Raw genomic sequence first — 24,758 nt, forward strand, 5'->3', positions numbered from 1 at the left:
ACTGACTCCACAAGTAAACACATGCATGTGTAGTAGATATAAGGGTAATCAGTCATGAAGTGTTTATGGTGCATTTAAGAAAGTCTGTGCAATCTGAATTCTCAGCATATTTCAGCTTTGTTTCACAACATACTGTACTCACTGTGTGAAGCTATAACTGCAAGGTTTTACATTATCATTTCCTTCGTTAAACCCTGTTTAACCCCATCAGAAAAAGGTGTAAAGTCATCTTACTGTGTCTCTACACTGAGAAAGGATTATTGTCTGACTGACAAAAAGCTTAATAATAAACTTAAATAAGATCAGTTGTTAAATTTGTGCAACAAAACTGTGAACAAAACATGGGTCTTTGCACTGAACATCAACTTGATCATTTGATATGAGATTTTGTCTACATTGCCAAACTGTAATATATATCAGTACTGGAAAAATACATTTTCATTATGCTCGACACATTTCAGGAAGATCCAGGGATTATTTGTCAAGATGCCTTGTCACAGATAAAAGTGTTTGCCGAGAGAAAACCTGATGGTGACCCTAGATATAAAGTCAGATTTCTTGCTCTGTGGCCCTGTTTACACCTGGTATTAACATCCGTCTGGGGTGATCCAATCACAAGCGGACAGCTCTAAGTACAGGTGTAAACGAACCCAAGACGCGTTGAGGATGGATTGAGATCCGATCACTCAGACCACATTATTCAGAGATGGTCTGGGCTGCATGTGACCACATTCTTTCAGCAGTGTAAACGCAATGCATCCTGGGCCACACTGAAGGACCACCTACTCAACTGACGTCCTCTATTTTCCAGCAGACTAGACACAGGACCCTCCGTCCAAAGCTTTTCAACTTGTTTGATAACAGGATAAACAAATTATTTTGTTTTTCATGTGAATTAAGAACGTAATCCACCTCCCGTTTTTTCCTGTTTTTCTCATTCCCCTAACCGGTTTTCCTTTTCAAGTCAACAATTAAAATTGAAATTAAACCATTAATTCTTCGTTTCTGGATAGTTTCCTCTGTCCTGTCAAGTTGATAACTACAGTTTTTTACAATGAGCTCAGGATCTATCAGGAGGACGGCTGCTTTACTCCAAACAGTATGAACCTGGACTGTGTGTGTGTAACAGGTGACCTATTGAAGAACACAGAACATTCATCAACAGTAGATCCTGACCGATCCTGTCGGCATGTCGGAGATTTAAATAATCAGTGAAGTTATGCTGCTATGTCTTGTGCGTGAATGCGCAAGTGAATTAGGATGCTCTGAACTACTGTCAAAATAGTTTAATAATCCACCTAGTCCAATGTGTGGAACAATAATTCTAGAGAACGAGTTCCACCCTGAACGTTTTGTCAGCGGACCACTAATACATCCATGTAGCATGCTCATGGGTGACTTCTACCTAGAAACAAACCAGTCACCAGACAAAAGTGAATGCAACTTCTGGGAAGCAATGAAAGCATATTTGAGAGATTAGGTCATATCCTATTGTGCTAACATGAATAGGAAGAGAATGGAACGTCTCGATTACCTTCTTTCGCTAATAGCTGCTGTTGATCAGAAGCATGCGGGGTGCCCTCTGCTGCCCAGTACAAAGAAAGGTTAGCATTGCAGAGTGAGTTTATATCCTCTCAACAGGGATTACTAAGGAATAGCACTTGAGGTCACAATTTGAGTATTATGAACATGGGGAGTGGGTGAGCAGGCTGCTTAGCCAGCAATTCAGACATTCAGCGGAGGCGGGGCTCATAACAGAGATTAATACACCAGACAGTGTCACAACAGATCAAAGATTAATTAAGGACCAATTCACGCAGTTTTATCAGGACTAATAGTCTAATAGAGTTTCTTAACGATCTGGAAATGCCAACCATTGAACCCTTTGTTGTGGAGGACCTGGATCAGTGGCAGAAATTAGTAGAGTATTTCAACAAATTAAGGGTGGTAAAGCCCCAGGGCCAGATGGCTTTCCAATTGAATTTTATAAGAAATTTTCTATCAAATTAACACCTATCCTGTGTTAAGTATATGCAGAGGCTCTAGCTTGGGAATCACTGCTACCTACAATGACTCAAACCAGGCTTTCGGTCCTTCTGAAAAAAGAGTGCTATGTTGTGACTACAAAATCCTAACCAAGGTCCTGTCTGCTAGGCTTGAACCAGCCATATGTACAGTAATCCACCTAGAGCAGACCGGTTTTATGGCTTTCTGCCATGTATGTAGATTGTTCAGTATCTTATACTCTCCCAGGAGTGGGCAAACAGCAGAGGTTTTGACTTCCCTAGATGCTCATAAGGCATTTGACTAGGTAGAGTATGACTATTTATTCAAATTTTTGGAAAGGTTTGGGTTTGGGACATCTTTTAATTTATGGATCAAAGTCTCATATAACTGTCCGCAAGCATCAGTTCCTCCGAATAAGATCACATCCCAATACTTCTCTCTTTATAGGAGTACTAGTCAAGGGTGCCCACTTTCACCTCTCATATTTCATGTTGCTCTTGAACCACTGACAATAGCTATCAGGGGAAACACAAGCTTATCCGGTATTAGCAGGGGTGGGCAGGTTCACATACTGTTGCTGTATGCTGATGACCTTATACTCTACATGTCAGACCCATGTACTTCTATCCCTATGGCCATGAAGACTTTTTATACATTTGGAGTGATCTCAGGTTACAAAATAATTTTTTATCAAGAGTCTATTATTTCCAGTTAATATACGTGCACAGCAAATGTCGTTTGAAAAACTCCCTTTTAAAGTGACCAAAGGCTCATTTACCTATTTAGGTGTCTCAGTAACCCGGGAATATAAAGGCCTATCTAAAATAACTTTGAGCCAGCATTAGACAATGCTAACAAGAACCTTACATGTTGGTCTACACTTCCCATATCGTTTGCTGGACGAATTAACTCTGTGAAAATGACCATCATGCCTAGATTTCTGTTTCAGATGGTACCTGTTTTAATTCCAAAGGCACTTTTTAAGGAATTGGATGCAGCTTTATCTACTCTCAAATGGAGAAAAACTGTCCCTAGAATAAGAAAAGCATAATTGGAAAGGCAGAAGGAGGAAGGGGGCCTGGCATTGCCAAATTTCTTAAATTATTATTGGGCGGTGAATATCCAGAAATTATCCTACTGGGTCTCTGGTCTTCATGAAGAGAAGGGACCAGTGTGGATTCAGTTGGAGCGAAACAGTGCTTCTCCTGTATCCATCTTGTTGTTACTGTCTGCTCCCCTGTCCCTCAGAAGATAGAGATGGATACACAAATAACCCAGTTGTGATTGGCTCATTGAAGATATGGTCACAGTTTAGGATGCATTTTAAATGGAAACAGGCTCTCACCGTCCATCCCTATCACAGCCAATCCTTTCTTCCCTCCCTCCAGCTTGGACTCAGCGTACCAGGCTTGATCAAGGAAAGGGTTATGTTGTGATTTATTTAGAGATAACATCTTTGTTTCCTTCCAAAGGCTAAGGAGGGAATATGACATTCCAAAAACACATGTTTTTAGATATCTGCAGCTTTATTCAAAAGCACTTTCCCTACTTCCCATATTCTCCACCTGATAGCTGGATAGAGGAATGTATACATTTAGATCCACTAGACAGGGGCCTTATATCCAGATTGAAGACTTTGCAAATGAAATCTCAGACACTACTTGGCAGTTATCAATAAACAGGATCCACTCAACATCTATTTGTATTCGACATGGACTGCTGCAGTTCAAAGTGTTACACAGACTTCACTTATTCAAGAGTATGCTCGCCAAGATGTACCCTGGCTTGGATCCAACATGCTCTAGGTGTAAACAGGACTCAGCCACCCTCTATCACATGTTTTGGTCACGTGCATCTTTGGTTCCTTTGTGGTCCTCCATCTTTGAAACATTCTCCTACATCTGTGATAGGGACATTGATCCAGACCCCACCATTGCTATTTTTGGAGTAGCCCCTGATGGGGTTACACTCTCTGGGGCAGAAGCTAAGGCTGTAGTTTTCTCATCATTTCTGGCCCAATGATTGATTTTATTGTGCTGGAAATCAGTTGCCCCTCCATCCCATGCATGTTGGGTCAGTGATGTTATGGCCCATCTCAAATTGGAGAAAATGAAGCACATTATGCATTGTTCGGCTCAGAAATTGTGTGTGTAGAAACTGACTGTGGAGTCTGTTTCTGGATTAGACCAGAAATACCTCTCTCCTCTTAACACTGCCTAGTAGAGACACAGGGATCTAAGTGTCAGTGGTTTGATTTTGACTGGGGCTTGACTTCCCCTCTGTGTTACAGTTATAATAAATGTGCATTGTGGATATATAGTATTTATAAGATTTGGCTGATGCAGATACTGCAAGGTTGTTTTTTTTTCGTTTGTTTGTTTGTTTTGTTCTGTTTTTTTGATGGTGGTATGCTAGAAAACATGATACTCAATGGCTAACACATCAACTGCAAACTTTATTGTAATTACTGTAATCTTGTGGATGTTATAAATGATGTTAAAATTTGGCTGATGTAGATACAGCAAAGCTTATTGTCAGAAAACATGAATGTCCTCAACAGTTAACACATTCCCTGCAAACTGTATTGTAATTAACTGTAATTTTTGTGGATGTTATCTTGAGATCCTTAGTTGTTTATGTCTCTTTTACTTATTTAGTTATTTTGATTGGGTGAGAGGTTAACCTAACCTGCATGTTTTTGGTCTGTGGGAGGAAGCTGGAGCATCCAGAGAGAATCAACACATATGCAAACATGCAAACTCCACACAGAAAGGCCCCAGTCAGCCGGTGGGTTCGAACCCCTTGTGAGGCAACAGTGCTAAATAATGGACTGACCACCATACTGCCATAAATCAGTATAAAACAGCTGTCAGCAGGTGTCCTGTTTCCTTACAAGAGCAATGAGCCATTGTTGAGTGTTTACATTTTGCAAAATAAAAGACCAAAATGTTATTTTCTACCATTCTTTTTTTTCCCTGCTGTACCGAAATCATACCAAACCATGAATTTTGTGTACTTTTACACCCCTAATTAAAAATTCCATTAATATTTCCCACTTTCCATGTTTCCTCATTTCTTGCTTTGAATGAGCTGAGCCTTTGACATTTAAAGCTCTGCTTCTCCATATTTTTCTTTTTTCCCTCCCAACCATGCTTGGTAAATTGTTCAGAGACAGTTGAGGGGCTTTGGTAAACAAGACATTGCCAGTGGTTTCATCATCTTGTCTGCGTTGTGCTTTAATATGCGTGAGGGGAGGATGGCGTGTTTCAGCAGCAGGCTGGGCTGACAGACAGCTTACTGATATCTATAATCCCCAAAGTGTAAAATTACTCCTGAAGAGGAGGAAGGAGCAGAACAGAAACACTGATAACTTTTCTAGTGTAATTGGGCTAAATAACCTGCTGTAATATCATCTACTGTATGTTAACACAAAACACAGATACAATTACAGCTTGGGTCCAGATAAGACAGATATGTGTTTAACAGTTGATTTTTCCTTTAGGTTCCTAATGTCTGTATTCTACATAAAGGGGGCAGTAGGGTGTGTCCTGTATGAGGTTGCCTTTTCAAACTGTGAACAGCAATAATGATGAAGAACTGATCTGCTCAACTGGGCCACTTGAAGCACAGCCAGGTGCGCTGAATACAGAGCTACCTGAACCTTGTTGAGGACTGTATGAAAACTATTGTGTGTGTTGTGTTTTCTCAGCCCACATTTATTTAGGTTACATATATATCTCTTTGTGTTTGGCTGTTGCATGTTTTTTTCTCCACAGATTTATATTTCATCTCCCTTGGATGACAATCATGTCTGTATTAGAGTTTTATTTTCTTCATTTGAAACAACTATTAGCTACTAGGATCAATATAGGGCTGCAACTAATGATTATTTTCATTATCAATTCATCAATCAATTATTTTCTCAAATGATCGATTAGTTGTTTGGTCTATAAAATGATATTATATTACATTATATTATATCATATTAGTATATATTAGGCTATGTTAAGCTATATTATATCAATATTAAGTCATTCTCAATCACTCAGAATTAAAGCCAACACCTGCCACACAGATTTACAGATAATACATACATAAAATATATAATTTTACTTAAAATAAACAATGAATACAATTAAATATGTTAATATGTTAAAAGTATTTTTTTCATTTTCTTCAATTAAAATGAGCAGTTACTTAAGATCTACAAGGAAAAACAAACAAACAAAACAAAAATTTTAATGGGATGTGAGCTGCTGTTGATAGGGAGAGAGAGAACAATAATAATGTTGTCTTGTTTTCATGTAAACCAATGATGAGAGAGCCACATAACACAAATATGAATTTGGGAATGTGTAACACCACAGTGAATGCACAGACAATGATGGATATCCGTGTTCTACAAGCAGCCAAAACCAGTTAGTGAAGTCATAGTTTTGCCAGTCAGCTCAGATTCAGTCTTCTCTGTGTTGAGATCTGAGATGTTTCAGCTCCTTTCAGCTGTTTTTTGTCTTAAATCTTTTCATCGCTCCCCTGACGCTCACTTTTTTTCTGACTGCTGAGCTCCTGCAATACTGGGAACATAGAAAGCATGTTGTGTTAATATGACAACCGGCAACAGTGAGTTGTCATATCAGCTGTGACTGACAGCTACCTGCATATTGAACAGTTTTTAATATGGTGATTTTTTATATTTATTGCTTATTCATTCTGTTTTGATACATTTGCAAACAGAACATAAAACGTAGTTAATATAAATGTTGCCGATTTTTTACTGTGGTGAAATGTTATTGAAAACACATAATAGATGAACAATAGTAAGATTAATCTTACAGCACCCTAGCCCATCCTCACACTACCTCACTTTGGGGACCACTGTAATAGATGAATCGAATAATCGTTGCAGCTCTAGACCAGTCAGGTTTTCACTAGCATACAGTCATTCCCACCTTCTCTTTATTCTGCAACATGACAAAATTAGAACTAAAGTCAAGTCATGTGTCATTTAAAGTTAAGATATGGTCATATTTTTGCTGTGTGAATATTTTCTCTGTGTCCCTGTCAGTTTATTTAAGTCCAATGATGGACAAATCCAAGAATGTTGTTCATCTTTGTTCAGTTTTGACTGTGTGGTTTGTGTTTCCCATAGGTTGACTGCTTTGGGGCGGAGTGGCTGAGATTGACACTAAAATAAGAATAGCTAGTCCACCTTAAAGGTCAGTCCATCTTAAGTGAGCCTGGTCAGCTTAGGTTAACCTATTGTCACTAACTTCATGGATAACCCCCTTCACTATTCCAGCACTTAAGGAAACATCAGAAGAGACTTTTCTTGATTTTGAGAAGCTGCAGCATTTATTAACTGACAGATTTGACAGACTGGCTAGACTGCACTGAAGTCGTAGGGAGATCAGAGATCGAGGTTCACATTCTGACTCCTGTGTATTTAGGCTTAGACAATGAAAGCACTTTGGTTCATTTTGATCACAATCAGTCAACAGGCAAAGCCCAAGTGAAGCAGAGTAGCAGGAGTTTCCTCCCGTCCAAGTAGCACTGCCAGTATTTCCCATAGTGCAGCTCTCTGTGGCTGTTCAGCACTTTCCCCTCATCAGTCATATGCTCTGTTAGCATTCTACATTCAACCTGGCAAAAGCATCAATCAAACACACACATCTAAGGCCATTTAAACCCCTGAGACAGCCAGAGATGAGCAAAGGTGGCCACAGGCGCACACACACATTCTGTACACACACACACACACACACACACACACACACATACAGTGCAGCCTAGCAGGCAGAGTAGAAACATCCAAGAGTGAATTATTCATTACAGGAGCAGTAGAGCCCGACACCAGGCACACACACAAATATTAATTAACAAACACTGATAATTCACCAATTCCACTGTGCATGTGTGTGTGTGTGTGTGTGTGTGTGTGTGCGCGTGTGTGTGCAGTCCAATCTACTGCTCTGCCCTACTTTCCACCTTCTCCTCTGCCCTGATTCTGTCTATTTTTTCATGTGACAGTGTCTGTGGGCTATACTGAATAGTGCTTATATGTACAGTATATACAGTGTGTGTGTGTGTGTGTGTGTGTGTGTGTGTGTGTGTGTGTGTCTGTCATAGGCTACTTTCAGGGACAAATTTCAGACTAAAGACCAGCTAATTGGGGACGCTTGTCTCCAGGTAATGAATGTAAGTCTGTGTAATGTCCCCAAAAGTGACCTAAAACAGCGTGTGTGTGTGTGTGTGTGTGTGTGTGTGTGTGTGTGTGTGATCATCTGATGACATATATTTGCTCAAAGAAGCACTGTCTAGCTTTTATCATGTATGAAGACTAATACTTAAAAATGTTAAACATTGCTATTTAGAGAAAGCAGTAAAACAAAATATAGTTAGGGTGAATGAAACTCAATTGAGTGGAAGGAGTTGATACAAGTTGGGTGCAACTTTGCTCCAGTTGGCATCTCATCATACTTATAGACACATTGCGACTACTGTCCAGCTGTTACAGTAGACTACTCCACTAAATCCATCACTACTACAGCTCACTCCACTCTGACTAACTGCCTCACTGAAATTAAATCATGGATGCAAGCCAACTGTCTTGAACTGTGATAAATCAGACATGATAATCATCTGTCCCAAATCCCTCACCAAAACCACTCCATACCACTCCACTCTCTTTTCCACCTAAAAAACATAGCTTGTGTCTGCCCATCATGCTCCTCCTCCTCTGCTGAAGCTCTGATCCATGCTTTCATCACAGCCAGAATGGACTACTGTAACAGCATTCTTTATCACACATCATCCAATGTCCTAAATGAACTCCAGCACATCAAAAACTCTTCTGCTCACCCACTCACCCACTCCCATAACCACATCACCCCTGTCCTCCAGAACCTCCACTGGCTCCCTGTCCCACAACGGACTGAATTCATCAGATTCAATTCAAGTCCTTCTCTTCACTCACAAAGCCCTCCATAACCAGACCCTCACCTACCTCATTAACCTGCTCCACCACCACGTTCCTACCCACGGCATCTGATGCCAACCTCCTGTCCTGCCACCATTCAGGACCAAGCACTGGACCTGGGGTGACAGGAATTTCTCCATAGCTGCCCCCTCCCTCTGGAACACACTGCACTGATCTATGTTCAAATCACTAATCAAAACTTACCTTTTTAGAACTGCTATTAATATGTGATAAATGTTGTGTGCTACCTTGTGCTTTTGGTGTTTTTGTAGTTGGATCCTTTTAACTTGTGTAAAGCATCTTTGGGTACCTTGAAAATTGCTCTACAAATAAAATGTATCATTGTTATTATACAAATCAGACATTGGTGGAGCTGGTGCCAAGTCTCAAACAAACAGATAATCCATAATATTAAACCAAGAAATATCAAATGATAAAAACTGCTTGCTTGTTGCTGCTTCTATGTGACATTGACAGTTTGAACTCATGCCAATAAAGAGAGATGAAACTTAATCTCAAGAAGAAATTTCCTCAAAACAGTTCACAGCTAAAGATAGTGCTGAGTGCTGGCTACATTACCGGGGCCCTCCCTCGGGAGTTCCTGAGTTCCGGAAATATACCACCATGACATCAGCGTCTCTCATTCAACAAAAAGCCTTTGTTGTGAAAGCAGCTCTCACTTGCACTGTGGTCACTGAGATCCTGATAAATGACCTCTGAGGTCATTGCTAACAGTGTTTGCTCAACCCTCAGCCTCCTTCGACCCTGTATAACTCATCTTGGCATTGTCAAGTGGAATTGGATTTAGTGCAAATGAAACCACTTCATCCCTCAGGCATGTAGCCAGCTCTCCTGACAGAGTAATCATATGTCAGAGGACTACTGTAGATGTGTGTGAAGGGCAAGTGGCCTGCTGTAGCAGTGAGGGATTATGAGTAGCAAATGGACTGCTAGGGGTTGGAAGATGGCACATGGAGACATATATATATATATTGGTATGAGTAGGGAGGGGTGAGGATAATGTCTGCGTGTGTGTGTGTGTGTGTGAGTGTGTGTGAGAGAGAGAGATAGAGAGAGAGTGTTTAACCAAGGATTAAGTTACAATCTATAGATGCTGAATAGCTGACCTAGGTACTTTGGTTCTCATGAATTCACACTCTCCATCAATACCTTCACCTTTTATCCTACAAGCATACACACACACACACACACACACACACATACACACACAGAGTGTCGCAGACTGCACATGGGTCAAGCAGCACTAATGCAAAGCACTTGCTGCTCTAATCTGCTTCTATCAGGAGAGCATTTGTAACCCTTAGAAGAGCACTTTCACTACTTGGACGTTCAGGAAAGGCACTCTGAGACATTTCACTGCTTTCAGCTCAATTACCAGACAAAAACACTGATGTAGAATGATTCTGCAAAACCCCAGATTACATTCAATGACAACATTTTTTTTTTACATCCAATGCCAATGCTTTTTAAAATTTGCACTTTCTACAATATCTGTGCATGGAAACCTCTGTACTGTTAAGGTGGTTATGACAAATAAGGTGTGATAGAGGTTAGGCAACTAAACCACTTGGGTTAGGGAAACATTGGTACGGTAATTAAAAAGGCAAATGTTAATTACAGATTTGTGACAGAACACAAACTTTCCAGCATGAAGTCAGACAGATGACTGAAAAATGTGAGCGAAACATCTCCTGTATAGACACACTGTAATGGTTTTCTCATAGGGATCCAAGATAGCATACAGAAGTGGGCCACTTCAGGCAATGATGTGTCACTGCTGGCCTTCTTCTGGCCCGGATAAAATGGATGTGAGCCTTAAATGGCCCACATGTTAAATAGCAAATATGGTCCAAATATCCCAACTCAAATTTAGGCCTTTTTTGGTAAAGATGTGGTACTCTCAATGGATTTGGGCCTGTTCTGGTTTATCTGGTTTGTTTTTGGTTGACATTGCTATGGCTTGCTTGTGGCCCAAATCTGGGAAACAGGAGTGGACCGCCCAAGTGCCATCATTCCACACGGTTTGTGGGCCAGATGAAAGTGCCAAAAGTGTAGAGTGTGAGCCAGATCTGGGCCACAGCAATTTTGCTATCTGAGACGGTTTTTCTGTTTTCAAAATTATTGTACCGGGGATTTTGACGTTACATCTTTTTACGATTGGTTCCATGTGTGGTTCAATACTACGCATCTTCAAAAGTCTTCACATAGTCAACTTTACCACCACACTGCTGGGCAGAGCAGCTTACACACAAGAGCAAATCCTTTCATTAGACATGAACACAACAACTCATGTGTCAGAACACACTGAGATAAAAACACAAAGAACAGGCAACACATGATGATCTTTTTTATGGCAGTCTGTGAAGTTGCATCACTTTTTTATTGTATATATGTTGTTTTTTTATTGATTGATGGTGTAAGAAATGTGTATATTGTGTATTTGTCGCTCTCTATAGAATGTACTTCAGTGTTTTCAACAGGAATGAGTCATAGAGATGCAGCAGGAAAGCTATCAGTGGGCTTTGTTTCTGACAGAATTTCTAGTTTTTTCATTGAATATAGATGTATTTCAGTGTGGTTATCGTTTGGCAGATTGCTGTCCTTATGAATACATGTTAGTTTTTGAACATAAACTGAAGAGTTCTGAAGTGAGGATGTAAACATTTGTAAAATGTGCTGGAGATCCACAGAGGTCTGTTGGTTATTGTTGTTTGAGCGAGAAAAGTTTTCAGGAAATTTGAAGGCTGTCGTTACTGAATGCTTTTTGTGTGAATGAAATGCAAATGTCGTCACAGTTTTCATAATTGTTGCTGTTCTGTTGACTGTGTGAAGAGTACTGTAGTCTGGAACACACCAATAAAAAAACTATTCATGGTCAGCATTTTTTCTGCAATAGCTATACAATGTATTTTCATTCAGCAATTACCTCTGTATCTAGTATTTTTTGTATATTTTTCATTTAGAGTCCTGCCCTGCCCTGGATTCAGATTGCCTACCTAAGCATGAGGGGAAACAATGGAGCATGTAATCCAGCACATTTTTATCTCATGATATCATCTTTATTGTTTAATGTTCACTCTCTTTACATCATATCAGAGCTGTATTAAGTCACAACTTTCCCCTGTCCAGCTGTGTGTGGAAAACAACTTGCATCATGCACAGTGTGAAATCAGATGGTGGATGAAATTATTCTTCTTTATTAATACATCCTGAGTTTGTTTGGCTACACTTTAAACGGATACACCAGCTGCTCCTCTGTTGTATTTCTGACATAGTAGCTGCTCAAGGAATGTTTGCTGTAATATTAAAACACACCCACAGTTAACATGGTAACCATGTTACAACTTTAAGTTACAACTATGGGTTACAACTTTAACATACAACTTGGGCAAACCTATGAAAATGAGATCCACTGGTTCTATGATAATACAGTATAATATATCTAATGATTTATTTTGCGAATTGTATTCTTTATACAGCCCCTTAGTATATACAGTTTCTCATTACAGGTTGTTTTAGCTCCTGTTTCTTTAAGGCCCCCCTCCCGATGAGCCCACTCTGTTCTGATTGGCCAGCTTTACGTATCAGAGTTGTGTAACTTTACTGCCAATGCAAACCAAATATTTCTTGCTTTACTGCTTCAAATTAAAAACTTTTAAATGACTAAATAACGGGCAACTTTTATTGTGAAAATTTTACAGGAAGTGAAACATGTTCCTCACTAAAGTAGCAGAGCTTCATTAGCAGCGCTAAAAAGCTCAAACAACAACATATGGAGATATTTGGAACTATTTGTTCAGTGGATCAGTTAGAAATAACAAATTAGATCAGTCAGAATAGCAAAAGCACAAACAGCCATAGTGATGATGTTTTATGAAGAGCTGCAGATGACCAGCACACCTCCAACAGGTAAACTACTTATTTTACTTTGCTGTGCTGTGTAATGGAGTCATAGTTCAGCGTGACTACCCCCAGAGCAGAGTAGTGAACTTGCACACTGTGCATGTAGCAGATGTATAAAGATAAATAGATAAAGAAATCCATCACAAGCTGACTTCAGCTCGGACTGAAAGTAGAAAAAACCGTCGGAAATTTAGTGATCAGAGTAGTCTGAAGCCGGTGCTTTTTTGCACACCAGGATTACTTCTACATACGTTTACCTCGTTTAACATGAACATCCGATATTGTGACACTATATATATGCCTGAAAATAAGGAAAAGCATAATATGTCCCCTTTAAGGTATGCCAATACAATAATGGGAGATGTCTGGAAGGAGTCTCGTGTGTCACATGGCTAATTTTTGAAATGTTGTGATGTACAAAGGATAAGAGGATAACGTTGTGTCTTAAGAAAGAAAGGTTGAATAACGGCTTGAGCTAAAACACGTTCTCCTGGTGGTTAGGCTACAGTTAATGTATTGTATAAAATACTATAAGAATTGGAAGAGAGACTACCTCTCCTTCAGTCCTTATCTATGCACTGCTGATGAATGGCTCTTGCTTCCAAGCAATAAAGATCTTCTGAGAAAAGAAATATTGAGTCAACTGGTATTTGACCTATGCTCGAGACTGTTCCAGGTGCCTCTGGTGACCAATGGTGACGTAAAGGTAGCAGAGAGAACCACGTGGATGCCACTAAAGGTGCTCCACAGGAGAAACAGGACAACAATAGCAACTGCTAATTTAGCAGACTCCAACACAGCCTGCAAAGAGATAGAGCCAGAGAGAAAGGCGTGGCACCCGTTCAGGAAAAGGGGGTGTGGAATGAGAGGTAACCTGTGCTTCTATACCCTGATCAGTCTCCTCATCACTGTCTCAATAATGCTGTGGTATAAATATGGGATTGAATCTGATGATGCTGACCTTGAGAACAAAATCCAATCACAGGTTGAAGACCTTGCTGACCCAACTATACCTGAGAAGACGTAAAAGAGAGCTGTTCAAGGGTGATAAGTGGAGGCTGTGGGGGTTTGATGCAGACTCCCTTAAAGCTAACAACCTCAGCAACAGAAATTCATGGTATTTGTTTCTCAGGTACCTAACAGCAGTCTAAGTGGGAGAACCAGCCAATTTTGGCCATACATGCACTAATGTCATGGTCTAACATGTTCAGTTTGACTGCCAATCCAACACCCTGCCTCCCACAAATCCTGAGTATCCTGTATTGCCAATCCACACTGAAACCAAATATTCACAAGAATTGGGCACACAGGATGGGAGCATGTGTGGCATCTGCACAGTCTTCGGCAAACACTACAAGTTTACTCATTCCAGAAGTTCTAGCTTGTACTGTCCATTATTGTCAGACAATGCTTGAACCTTCCAAACGTAGTAATAACAGCTATTCACCACCACAAGAAGCTCCATATAAATTTGTTGAGGTGAATGGGACAATTTGTATCTGTAATAGTGGCAATAAAGAGTCTGTAGGGGTTACTAAATGTACTGTTGATTTGGCAGGTCTGACTGGAAATCCAACCTTTAGAAATATTTCTCTAGTAATGTTGCAGTTGTTGCTAACAATTCCATCAGAGCAAATTTTGCTAATGGAGTTGGCCCACCTCCAAATTGTTATTGGCAGTGTGGTAAGAAGGCTTTTCTCTACTTACCTAAAAATTGGAAGGGATATTGTCAATCGCTGAACCTAACTCTGAACAGTCTTGTATTCATACCAATGAAAAAAGCTAAACCAGGTCCTAGTCAGCATAAGAGCAAATGGCTAAGTTCAATACCCTCGAGTCTTACCACTGAAGAATCTCTCTAGGAGAAAAATGGGGAATTGGTCTTTTCCCTTGGTATGGTGTCACTTTTCTGGCATATTACATATATAGGATAACCTACACACTGTCCGGGTTTGTTAATGAAACATCTAAAGTTTCCAATTCCTCTCAGACAATGACAGATCACACTGCTTAACTCTTCTGAAGCATGAAATGGCACTTGATCACCTAATGGCAAAGACGAGAGGATTGTGTGTAACTTTGAACCTTACAGGAGAAGCTTGCATGACACTGATCCCAGACAATAAAGATAACATTACGAGTGTGATAACTGCTCTTGAAAAATCAGAGATGCTTTTGGTCCCTCAGATTCTACAGGCTACAGTTTCAACAAATGGCTGTATGACAAATTTGGTCCATGGGTAGCAGTTATGGTTAAACTTCCCATTCTGGTTTTGATGGTGTTTGGTATACTCCTGTGTATCTGTACTTGTACCCTGACATGCATGAAAGCTTTGATGAACAAGTGAATAGGTGCTGTTGTAGGAGGAGAGACTGAACACTATGTTCAACGCGGCACTACTGATCCAGACAAGGAGGAATACTTAAAGTATGAGAAGTATGTGGACTGTTTTCCAACTAGTGAACAATTATATTACTTGACAGAAAGGAACAGAATCATGTAAGATGAGAGAATAATTTGCTTAATCTTTGCTAAATACTATGCTTAAAGAGTGATTAGCTTTGTGATATTAAAATTAATCAAAGGGGGGAATGTGAGGGAAATTTGTGTCTGTTAGCTACAGTCGTGCTTTTTCACTCATGATCATGTTGTTGCTAAGTACAAATAGATGTATTCTTATATATCCATACAATGTTTTAAGTTGCTGTGAGGACCAATAGAAAACTTGTAAAACAGTTTAGCCTGGATGGGGATTTAAACCTCTTTCTATGTAAAATGTATTCGTAGAATAGGTTAATGTATGCCTATACAATAATAGATGTCTCATGTGTGTCACATGGTGAATGTTTGAGATGTTGTGATGTACAAAGGATAAAAGGAGTAAATTGTGTCTTCAGAAAGAAAGATCGAATAAAACCTTGAGCTAAAACATGCTTTCCTGATGGTTACGTTACAGTTAATGTATTGTCTAAAATACTATAAGAATTGGAAGAGAGACTACCTCTCCTTCAGTCATTATGTGCTATGTACTGCTGATGTATGGCCCTTGCTTGTAAGCAACAAAGATCTTCTGAGAAAAGGAATATTGTGTCAACTGGTATTTTACCAACGCTCATCTGAATTAGACAGTAACTGATTTTTCAGTGTCCATGTGTGTGCAGTCTTTTTTACTACTGAAAAAAATGATAAGGGGCGTAATGGTATGTGTATTCTTCCCAAACTGTATGGTTCGGTTCCTGGTTTGTCTCATCTGGTTTGTTTGTGTGGAAATCAAAGTTGCTGGCTTCAGACTGTTATATGAACAAGATTTCTGGCTGGATGACCTGAATTCTTCACCCCCCAAGCAACACTGAACAATTGACCTTTCGCTAAGTCCTGCTCCCCTTGGTTAATGTTGCTATGCCTGTCAAGTTTTTGCACTCGGTGTGTCAATCTATGGTGTTTTCAACGATATCAGTGAAAGATATTCCAAAGGAAATATTAGTTCTGAAATATCAGAGAGAAGTAGACAGAAAGGACTACAGTATGCATTTGAGAGCTACATTCACAATATAATTTGTCGGTGGAGTATTGTGAATGAAGAGGACATTAAAATTGAAGGAAAAGCTCACTGATCCCAATTCAAGTGTCAGGCACCCCATGTCTTGACAATTCATGTGCAGGACAAACATATATAGGAACAACAATGTTCTTGCACAGCAGGGTAATCAATATAGAGTTTTAATTTAAGCTAATGTTTAGTTATGACTCCCTATAGCTTTCATCATCTAATATATATTTTAGCCCATTGCTAGCAAAACTAAATTATCCCAATTTTCCAGTTGTTTAAAGTACAACAGGATATTGCTCCCACATCGTGGGTTTGAGCCATATATTGGATCTCATAAAGGCACGACAGGAAAGCTCAACTAAAACCTGCTCAAATTTGCCACAACAATGGCACAAACCAAGGGATGGTAAAAAAAAAAAGACTGTGCCCATATCATCAGTGGTGGTTGCAAAGGCCAAGTGGAGACCAGTTGACTGTCACTACACAGGAAGAAGGTAAATTACAGGAGGACAGGGGTATTCCAAGTACATGATTTAGTGACCAAAAAGGTTAATTCAGAGTAAGTGGTAAACCTCATAAAAGAAGAGCCCTTTGGTTTTGTTTTGCTGGGATAAAGAAACCTCTCTTAGGAGGTTTACCACATACTCTGAGTTAACTTCCCCAGGTTTGTCACAAAACCATGTACTTGTAACAACTCACTGTACTTGTCATATAAAAAAAAAATAGCATAATGGTTTATCTATTCAGTAGTCCATAATACAGTGTATTGATATTAAATTTTACCAGAAGCTCCTCAATAATGGATGAGGACTTGGCATTACTGAGATGGCAGATGGGAGCACTCATCAGCTACTTAATAAACAGACCCCCTGTTGATATAGCTGTAGGAGAAAACAAGTACCTGTGAAGGAACCGATGTAGACCTGATTAACCCAGAGTGAAGAAACTGTCATGAGACTGAGATGTCTTAAGCAGGAACATTTATTGAAGCTAAATCGAGAAGAACAGAGTTACAATACAAGTGAAAAGACTGTGCAATGCCACTCAATTCTGTGGTCTACTTCTGGGCAAGAGTTATTTAAACTATTCACCAAATCCTTACCCTTACTACCTGTCCAAATAAGGTTATTCTTCACTCATCTATGTCTCTATTGGGTATTGAACTATAAACAAGACATTATGCTGACTAAAAGTTATCTGAAGTAACGTAGTCTGTACACAGGTCACATGCTATCCATTCTACAAGAAGACCAGTCTAACCGTCTGCACAAAGCACAGCATATCTCCACCCGACCTTGGTTGCCATAGGACACAGCCAGCCTTACCAAGACAGCTGCTTATCCCAGCCAACCTCAGTAGGCAGAAAGATGAACTGCTCTGAAAGAGACAGGTCATGACTACTGCTCCCAGGATAGAAGATGACAAGAGAATGACTTGGGGAACATTAATATTTCCCCCACAGTGCCCCCTTGGAAGTGGTTTGAGCCACCAGGTAAATGAATAGATTAAACCTGACATAGGACATTAAGTATTTCAATTACAGTCAAAAGGTAGTTTAAAATGCAACCTAAACATGGCAAGTATATCTCAAAATTCACATAAAGGATTTAATGGACAGTTTGAAGTTGCTGGAAGTCTGTATTTTGATTAACCGTTTATCTCACATCACCCACCATCACCCTTTATTCAAACCTCAGAAATATATTGAGGGAAATCCCCTCATTTTGAATGTAGAGCACTTAGATCACCTGCCTTTGATAATGTGTGGTTGGAAGTTGGACAGCACGCTAACCACCTACCATATCTGATTTATGTTTCCAAGACGGGATGTTGGATTTCTACCAGAAACAATCTTAACTTTTTTTTAATTTTGGCAAATCCTCTTTCCACATGAACTCTGTGCTTTGTGATTTTTTTGGTCATCTCAACATCTGCATGTGGCATCTGACGGTTGGATCTGGCAAAATGTGGACTGTTCAGTTTGAGACCAATTTTGTCCACTTATTTCTCAATCAGAAAACCCTTTTCAGTCATTAATCCATCTCCAACTTTAAAGTAGCCACACTGAGTACAGCCCTGCAGTAGCTCTATATTATACTGATTAAAGATCTCTTTGTCTGAGATTGATCCAGTGAAGAGGGCAGACACAAACAGAACTGCACCACATGGATCACAGGCAACTAGAGACTTAAGTGTGTTGGTAGACTTCTATGTATAATATGTCTGACTCTTTAGCAGTAATAAGCTGGGCCTCTCTATCTTCGGTTCTGTACAGTCCAGTATTGCAAATGTATTTGGGAAGTCCTGTTTAAAGTTAGCAGGCATGTTAAATCACATCTCTGTGACAGTTGACTAAGTCATACATGTAGTCTACCCAGGAGTACGGAGTGCGCTGACACTCTGTAAATTATGTGAAATGTAAATACTAAATCTTGTATTTCTTGCAGCATTTTGAAGTTCTTTTAGAGTTCAATCTTCAGATTTTCCTGTTTCTATTCTGCTAGTTTCTCCTTTAGAGTCTTCAGTTCCTCTTCATGCTTGCCTGTGTGATGATGTGCCTCTGTAAATGTCAAAATGACAAAAAAACATTGACTTAATAATTTGTGTAATTTTCTTCTCTTGAATGAAAATAGGGGTAGACCTAGAACCCATAGCAGTAATGCAGTACTTTGAGCTCACAGGCAATCTCGTGTTCCCATGTGGCTTTGTGGTAAATCCTCATGATCAACACCTTGGCACTTCACCAGACAGGAAGGTCATAGAGAGGGGGGATCGTAACAGCTATGGACTTTTGGAGATCAAGTGCCCATCAAAAGACAGTTTCAAAGACTGTCCCTATCTCATGAGGTAGATAGATGGTATCTACATGCTAAAGGACAGTCACACATATCACTACCAAATAATAGGGCTGCTGGGACTCACAGGCATACCATAGTGTGACTTCTTTGTAATGTGCACTGAAGCCTACCACCTACAGCATATACATTTTGATGCAGTAAAGTGAGGTGAAATGAAAAAAAACAATTAGATTTCTTTTTTTTTGACTACTTCCTCAGCAGATGCTATATGTAATAAATAAATAAATTAACAAATAACTAAATAAATACACTTTGGTTATACACTTATCATTGTCACTGTCAGTACCACTGTGTTGTGTTACGGTTTCCTCAATGGGGTTTGAGATGCAGGCGTGTGCAGCAACCTGTTCATCACATCTGGTCCTGTAAAAGTTCAGTTTAACAATCGTTTAGTTACAAACAAAAAACAATTAAGTGATTAATAATGCCTGTCAAACGTTTTGTTTTGTTACATGTTAAACATGTACTTGCAGCTGCCTGGGGGGTAATCCAAGTATGTGGTTTGGTGACTAACCGTGATAAGTAAATTCAGATTAAGTAGTAAGCCCCCTGAAAGAAGAGCCCTATGGCTTTGTTTTGCTAGGAGAATGAAGCCATAGGGCCATTCTATTAGGAGGTTTATCACTTACTCTGATTTACCCGGGTTTGTCACTAAACCACGTACTTGGAATACCCCCCTGGAATCAAAATTGATTGTACAGTTGTGTTCTTAGTGTTATAATCCTGTATGAGCTGGGTTTTGAGACAAGAAACTAAAATAAAATACATTCATTCACTGTACAATAACAAATGTATGTACATATTCTTAAATAAATCTCTATGAAATCAAATCAAAGTTTGTCAGCTGCACAGTACAAACAGGTAGTTAGTACTGACATGAAATGCTATGTCCTTCCAAACTGAATAATATCTGTACTTTGATTTGTCTAATGTAGTTAATTATGAACCACTATGTTCTGATTTGCATGCCAACCTTTTTGTTGGAGGTTTTCAGCAGCCCCCATGATATTCCCTCCTTTGGACAGGTGCAGGGAGAGCAGCTACAAGATTGGAGTTCTCGGGAGTAGGTCGTCCATTCACAAAATGCTAAAAGATATTGTATGTTAGAATGTGTCTCTGTCTTACAATGTTACTAGTGTTTCTTTCTCTGGTATATTTGCACAGCCTCAAATGGTACCTAACTTAAAATTAAAACATAAGTAACTTATAATTACTATTCAACCATTTTTGTTTGCTAACAACTGTGTGCTAAGCTAGCTAACGTTAATTAGCATCTTACCTTGGAGCAAATGAAGGAGTTTTTGTTGATCTTGGATGAATTCAGCTGTGAGTGAGGTCTTCCACACTGTTCAATCCATATGCAACATCTGTAGTCTCGCGTTTTTGGCTTTGGAAAAGCAACACCTCCTCTTGGTCTGTGTTTGCCTTTAGTGCGGACATGGATTTCAACTTGCTTTTAACAGGAGAAGCTGACTGCAGAACACTGTTTGTCTAAAAGAAACTACAACTGTGGGCAGTGTGAGAAGAATTTCAGCTGCATTACGCTGTGCCTACTGTTCTGGCTGCCTACTTGGCCAGGCTCATTTTTAGCCTGATGGCTAAGCTAACTGACTCAACTATGCCAACTATGCCCCATGAGGACTACATGCTACTCCAGAAAATGAACAAAAAGATAGCTAACCTTAAGGAGGATATTTGACAGCTTTCTGACAAAGTGCAGAAAAAAAGACTCTCTTTGTCCAGTTTCATGGACATGGCCTCTGGGCAGTCCAAACAGATTGCCTCTCTCAGCGCAACCATCCAAGACACAGTTCAGTGGGACCCCTCCACCAGTCCACGGCTTTCTTCCTGCTAGACACAGGGGCAGCTATGGCTCAGGATCTAGAGCGGGTCGTCCACTAATTGGGAGATTGGCAGTTCAGTTCCCGGCTCCTCCAGCCCATATGTTGTAGTGCAAGATACTGAACCCCAAATTACTCCTGTTGGCTGTGCCATCGGTGTGTGAATGTGAGTGTGAATGATTAGATCCTACTGACGCACAGGTTGGTACCTTGCATGGCAGCCCCTGCTATCAGTGTATGAATGTGTGTGTGAATGGGTGAATGTGGCTTGTAGTGTAAAAGTACTTTGAATGGTCGGAAAACTTTAAAGCTAATATATAAGTGCAGACCGTTTACCATTTACACCTAACCATCAGTCGTCCATGGCCAAAGTGGTCGTCCATGGTTGCAAGAGACACTTGGACGGGGCTGCTTCACCATTTCACCTAAGGCTCTTCAACCACTATGTGACCATATCTGCAGCTTTTTCACCATTGGTGGATAGCAGTGTTCGGGTGGCTCGCCATTCCACTGGGAAGCCAAATCAACAGCTCTCATCTTGAGAGATGACCTCCTCTCCCCATCTTAAGATCTTGAAAGAGGCTGTGATCAAATGCTTTGGAAGTCTTCCATGCCCTGAGCCAGCAGGGAAGTCCTCTCTCAGGTCTAGTGCCTCGCAACAACACTCGCCTGCTTGGACACTGCATGTGGAAACAGAATTCTCCTGTCATAGAACCCACAGCTGTCATCTCCTCATTCTCTTTTCCCCAACCACATTAATAGTTGGGGATTCCATAATCAGGAAAATCTGTTTTTTCAATGCAGCCACACACTGCTTCCCTGGAGCCATGGTCCCTGACATAAGCCCCCGGGGCTGCTGCGCTCACTCCCGTCTTCTGCCAAATGAGTTATCATTCATGTAGGGACAAATGATGCCACTCGTCAGCAGTATGAGCTGACCAAAAATGATTTTAACAATCTTTTTAACTTTTTAAAGCTGGAGTGCAGGACTTTTGTCTACCTCTTCTGGCAATGAGAGTAAAGGGGGGTGCTCGGCTGTGATTGCCTGAGTACAAAGATGTTACTAGGATGAGGGGAGGACATTTCTCTTCATTTAATAATGTTAAAAGTAAAGTTAGACTTTTCTTTCTTTGTTTCTGTTGGCTCATTTTAAAAAAGATTAGAAAAACAGAGAGAGAGAGAGAGCTGAGAGCACCAGTGAGAGAGAGACCAGCTGTGGTCAAGTGAGCTACAGAGTGAATGAAGAGACGGCACGGTGGTAGCAAGAAAGCTGGTGAATCAGATCAATAAAACATTATTTTCTGATTGTTTCACAGCGGTTACGTCCTAGAGCACAAACACACCTGCACCCCAACACACCTCTGCTCAACCCTGCACCAGTGCGCTGCACACCTGATTTGGTCTGAATATGGCCTGACACAGGCATGCAGCACGCTCTCATGCGTACCCTGAATGACAGGCACACAGAGAGGGCTGGTAAAAACAGATATGTTTTGATGGTCCACTGGCCCAAAAACGTATTTTTTGATGGCCCACAAGGATTTGTCCCAGTATGCCCAATGGCCAGTACATACTGGCTGTAACCTATTGTTGCGACTGTAAAACAGTCGATAAATTGTTTTGAACATCACAAAACCTCCACGAAATGACCAATAACATTTGGAAAGTCTAACAGCCAGCACAGGAATGTCACCCCCAACATGAGATTTAAAAACTCCATATCCTGTGAAATACAGAGAGATTTATCTGGCGGTGATCGGCTTAATCAGCATTGTGTGAACTTGTTTAGCAAGGGCTTGAATTTAATGGACATTCATTTATATGTAAAAGTTCCGCACTGCAGGTGTAAGTAGTTGTGGAAAGTCTGTTTATATTTCTGGACCAATTCCCACACTGGCCCGTGGAACAGGGCGCTTCAGCAGAATTCTCAGCCTCCAGACTTGGCTCCTCACCTGCAGAGCTCACAATAAAGGTTTTATTGTCAATTTTGATCTGTTTGTGGATTATTTCTCCCTCTTCAGGAGAGAACTAAGAACTGACTGAAAACATCACTGCATGAAAAAAAATGCAAAAGGCTCCATTGGTGGTAGTGTGTTGCTTCAGGCACTGTTGAGATAATGAAATACAATCCAGGAAAGCCAGATGAGTAACAGATGCCTGAGTTTGTAGGCTATAAACTGCGCAGCAGTTTATAACACTATGATACTGGATTTTACAACTCTGTACAGTTATCATTGTGACAATTTATTCCATTATTGACAATCAGGTAAACAGCTGATAATACATCACTTTGTTACAAAGTAACCTACCAGGGATGTGTAGCTGCACATATTCGATTGGCCAATGCATTAGAGGTATTCAGTACATGTACAAACAAATCTTAAACATTGAATCTTTAAACTGAACTGATGAACTGTCAAAAGACGAATCAGTAGCTTTTAGCAGTGGGGCACCACTGCTGACTGAGCTGTGACGCATTGTATGTTACTTCCTCATTTACCGAGCGACTGAACAAACTACTGAAGTGAAGAAGATCAGTCAGTGCTGAGCAACATTGTAGTATGAACAGTGATGTGTTCACTCACTGATGTACGTATGAAGTGAATTAAATGGTGATGCTATAGCCCAGCTTAAAATAAAGTGAACAAACTACATATTCAGTGACTACAAAACTTTGAGAGGAGCTGCACAAAACGATTCAAATCGAAAGTTAGGGTGGGTTCAGCTTTGTTTGCCAAACAAACCCTGCATTTTTTGTCTGGAAGCCTCGATGCCCTCACCAAATCAGCGTCCTAATTGAAATGAATGAGGGGGCTGTGTTTTTTAATGCAGCACTAATGTCAATCTGAACATGGACTTGGTCTGTAAGTGGAGGGTCCACCCTCCAATGATTGTTGATCCTAATGAGGTAACTCCACAATTACTGTCAAGACTGCCACACAATTTGATAATGATGATTCAAAGTTAAGGCACTACTTGACCGTTCTACTAGCTTTAACATCAAGCCAAACATTCCACTTAGACACAAAACATGTCTAAATTTAATAGGCAGATGGCCATAGAATCTGCTGAGCACATTTATTCTCCACAGAGAATAAACCCTTATTATTCAATTTGTCCTCATGGCCTTTCCAGACACCACCAGCATGGCAAACATTTTACATTTTAGCTCCACTTCAGATAAGGCTGTAAAAATGGAAAAATTATCAGTATGGCGTTCCTTCAGTCTAACATGTTGTATGAGGCGATATGACGGGACTTGTTGCTTTTCAATTTCATACATCACACTGTTCTATTTATCTGTAGACTCCATAAGTTGAGCTATATTTGACAATTATCAATATCAGCAAGAATTTTTCTTCCTGGACCATATGTAGATTTTCAAAGGGCAGTTAAAGTGCAGAGGAACAGTGGTGAGCACTGTTGCAGAAAAGGGAACTCCATTATTTAGATTTTCAGAGCCAATCAACACTTCATATCATAAACTGCTCTTTCTGCTTCCTTTTCCACATGAAAAAAACAGGCTTCAATCATTCATCAGTATGTCCTATCACACAAAGACCGCCATGCTTCAGCATTTAAATACAGGGCAGAGTAAATA

The 24,758-nt window shown here is 40.1% G+C and overlaps 1 protein-coding gene and 1 long non-coding RNA gene across 3 annotated transcripts in view; both read right to left on the reverse strand.

Annotated features, from left to right (window-relative positions):
• The window catches only part of LOC121880717 (transcription regulator protein BACH2-like), a 64,222-nt gene that overhangs the window by 21,200 nt on the left and 18,264 nt on the right, over positions 1 to 24,758 (reverse strand). The window lies entirely within an intron of this gene.
• On the reverse strand, positions 17,422 to 20,311 carry LOC121880718. The gene is made up of 3 exons (XR_006091628.1): positions 20,290 to 20,311; positions 19,603 to 19,679; positions 17,422 to 19,018 (listed from the first exon to the last, which is right to left on the reverse strand). It is a non-coding gene; the product is annotated as an uncharacterized LOC121880718 (long non-coding RNA).

Source organism: Thunnus maccoyii, chromosome 16 (assembly GCF_910596095.1).
Source record: "Thunnus maccoyii chromosome 16, fThuMac1.1, whole genome shotgun sequence".
Lineage (NCBI taxonomy): Eukaryota > Metazoa > Chordata > Actinopteri > Scombriformes > Scombridae > Thunnus > Thunnus maccoyii.